The 2641-nt window shown below is 39.8% G+C and overlaps 1 protein-coding gene across 1 annotated transcript in view; it reads right to left on the bottom strand.

Annotated features, from left to right (window-relative positions):
- Positions 1 to 1708: 1708 nt before the first annotated feature.
- SLC17A1 (solute carrier family 17 member 1) overlaps positions 1709 to 2641 on the bottom strand; it is a gene marked incomplete at its 5' end in the record, with an annotated part of 36628 nt that continues 35695 nt past the window's right edge. Inside the window, one exon of the mRNA XM_017878557.1 lies at positions 1709 to 2030. The remainder of the gene's footprint in view (positions 2031 to 2641) is intronic.

The following is a 2641-nucleotide window of genomic DNA, read 5'->3' as shown; positions in this document are numbered from 1 at the left end:
GAAAGCAAAAGAAAGGGCCTGAAAGATAAAAGGAAAACCAAGAGAATATGGTGCTAAGAAAGGGAAGGGAAGAGAGAATGTTTCCAAAGAAAGTGAATAGTTACCAATGCCAAATTTGCAGTGATCAATCCAGATGAGAAGGGAGCAGAAGGTACAGAAAGGAGACCACTACTGAGAAGTTTGGGTATGAAAAGGAGGTGTCTTTTTTGATTTTGTGTTGCTATAAAGGAATGCCTGAGGCTGGTAACTTATGAAGAAAAACAGGTTTATTTGGATTGTGATTCTGATGGCTGGAAAGTTCAAGATTGGGCATCTGCATCTGGTGAGGGCCTCAGGCAGCTTCTGCTCATAGTGGAAGGTGAAGGAGTGCAGGCCTGTACAGAAAGCACATGGTGAGACAGGAAGCTGGGAGGGGGAGAGGAGGTGCCAGGTTTTTAAAAACAAGTAGTTCTTGTAGGAATGAACTCACTCACCCCTGAGGAAGAGCTTTAATTTCACTAGGGATTCACCCTTACGACACAAGCACCTCCTGCAAGTGGACCCAACATTGGGATCAAATTTCAATATTAGATTTGGAGGGAACAGACATCTAAACCATAGCAGAAGGAAAGAGGCAAGAAAGTAGCTGCAAAAGCATATGGGCTCAAATAAGGAGTTAAAAACAAACATGTTTAAGATTGTGAGAAGCTGCTAGCTGACAGAAAAGTTGCATATGCAAAAAACACAACACACTAATGGAAAGTTCCTGAGAAGGTTGTGACAAGGGAGGAATTTTGTGACCTGAAGCCCAGTTAGGGGAATGATGAGAAATGGTGTGAGGACAGCTCCTGCCTTTTCACCCGATGGCCCAAGATGGTGTCTTTATCTGCTAGTGCAAGATCCAGGGAGGGTCTTATTTTTATATCTTTCTTCTTAGTTGGAAGAGAGGCAGTAAGTGGAGAAAGAAAAATGTCTGAAATGCTCTTGTCAGACCAGAGGAGAGAGGCCCTGCAGGTTTCCTGGCAGGGCTGTAGCCACATGTTCCTCAGCTGCTTCATTTATGACAGTTTCCTGTACACAGTCTGAGTACAAACTCCTAAAGTTCAGGAACCATGACATTCATTATTTTGTAACATCGTTAACACAAAGAACAACAGTATCATATACAGTAAGTGCCAATAAATGCTATTGAATCACAGTAAGAATCAATGAATGAACAGTTCTAGAGTGGTGGGAGAACAGTTAGGGGAGAAATGGATAGGAAGAAAAAGGACCAGATTTTTCTTTAATTCTATTTGTTTTCTGAGCATCGAGTCATCTAAACCTATGGATTATCTTTCTTCATCTGGAATTAAGACGTTAGAGTCTGGGTCTGCTCCATGTAATTTCTCCAGCAGTCACCAAGCCAACCCCAGGCTCTCATCAGTGACAATTAAAATGCTGCCCACCAGAGCACAACAAGATCACTTGCTTGTTTCTGAGTCATCCAATGTCTGCATTTATTCATCTCTTTTCCTTCCCTGGATCCTATTCTTTCTTTCTTATCTGTCACTTTTAGTTATTTCTGAAAATGAGTTACATTTCTCCCTGGGCCCACCAACGAGGGAGGTGACTTGTGCTGTTTCCTCTAAAATGGGCCATCCTTAAATTATGGAAATCTCCTAAAATTTTGCACTAGCTCACACATCTACAATGAGAAAGAATAAAAGTTGAAAATTGTGGAAAAGTCTTTCATGAAGCCTTAGAATAAAATTTTATCTTGTGTGTGTTTATTGGTTTAACAATCATTTATAAAGCAACTGATGCAGAGAGGAAGATTGAGATAAATCACCACCCCCATTTAAAATTCAGATATATTACATGTTACAAACAATACATGTTAAAAAACGATGCACACAGGGTATGTGGGAGGGTAAAACCGGCCCCTAGGACTCTTCCTACCACCTTCTTCCTGGTGCTAGTGACTGTCCCTCAGCCTTAGCCTTGTGTGCTGGTCCTTCTTCCCTTCAATAAGGAAGTTGTCCCAGGCTCTGCAAGTGCTCTGTTTCACACTAAGTTTTGTAAACAAAGAAAAAAATAGTGCACACAAATATCACTAGTGAGTCCCTGTACCCAGAGGACATAAGAAAGCTTTTAAATATTTCAAAAGATGGTCTCATGTATTATATTTTCTCAAGTTGTCTTCCTTGCCTCAGTGATAGGTTATCCTAAGCATTTTTTCACACTTCTCTCCTCTGGACATAAAAATAAATACGGCTGTCTGTGCAAGTTTATCATCCTTCCTCTTCCCTATTCTCAAAAATCTTTATGTAAAAGATCCAAACAACTCCAAAATTTTGCTAGATCCAGGCACACAGTATGAAACCATCTATCAGTTGCTCTGTATCTATGTTGTATCCTGAAAACAAAACAAATCCAAACAAAGCAAAAAAAAACACAGGGCATACCAGTGGGGTTTGACACTCAAGTAGTTTGATACTGCCTCTCTCCCTAATAAGAATATATTTTATCCACAGCAATAATAAGGCATACCTTTTGTACTGTTACCAAATTCTCATTCTTTGTAAACCAACTTGTTATTAAGAAAATGAAAATAAAGCCCCCCTTTGTGGTCCTGCACCCACCACACACTCTTTTTTTTTTTTTTTTTTTTTTTTTTTTT

The sequence above is a fragment of the Rhinopithecus bieti genome, unplaced genomic scaffold, assembly GCF_001698545.2.
Source record: "Rhinopithecus bieti isolate Rb0 unplaced genomic scaffold, ASM169854v2 scaffold_11110, whole genome shotgun sequence".
NCBI classification, from domain to species: domain Eukaryota; kingdom Metazoa; phylum Chordata; class Mammalia; order Primates; family Cercopithecidae; genus Rhinopithecus; species Rhinopithecus bieti.
The sequence above is the reverse complement of the archived record's forward strand: the minus strand, read 5'-3'. Positions and strand labels throughout refer to the sequence as shown.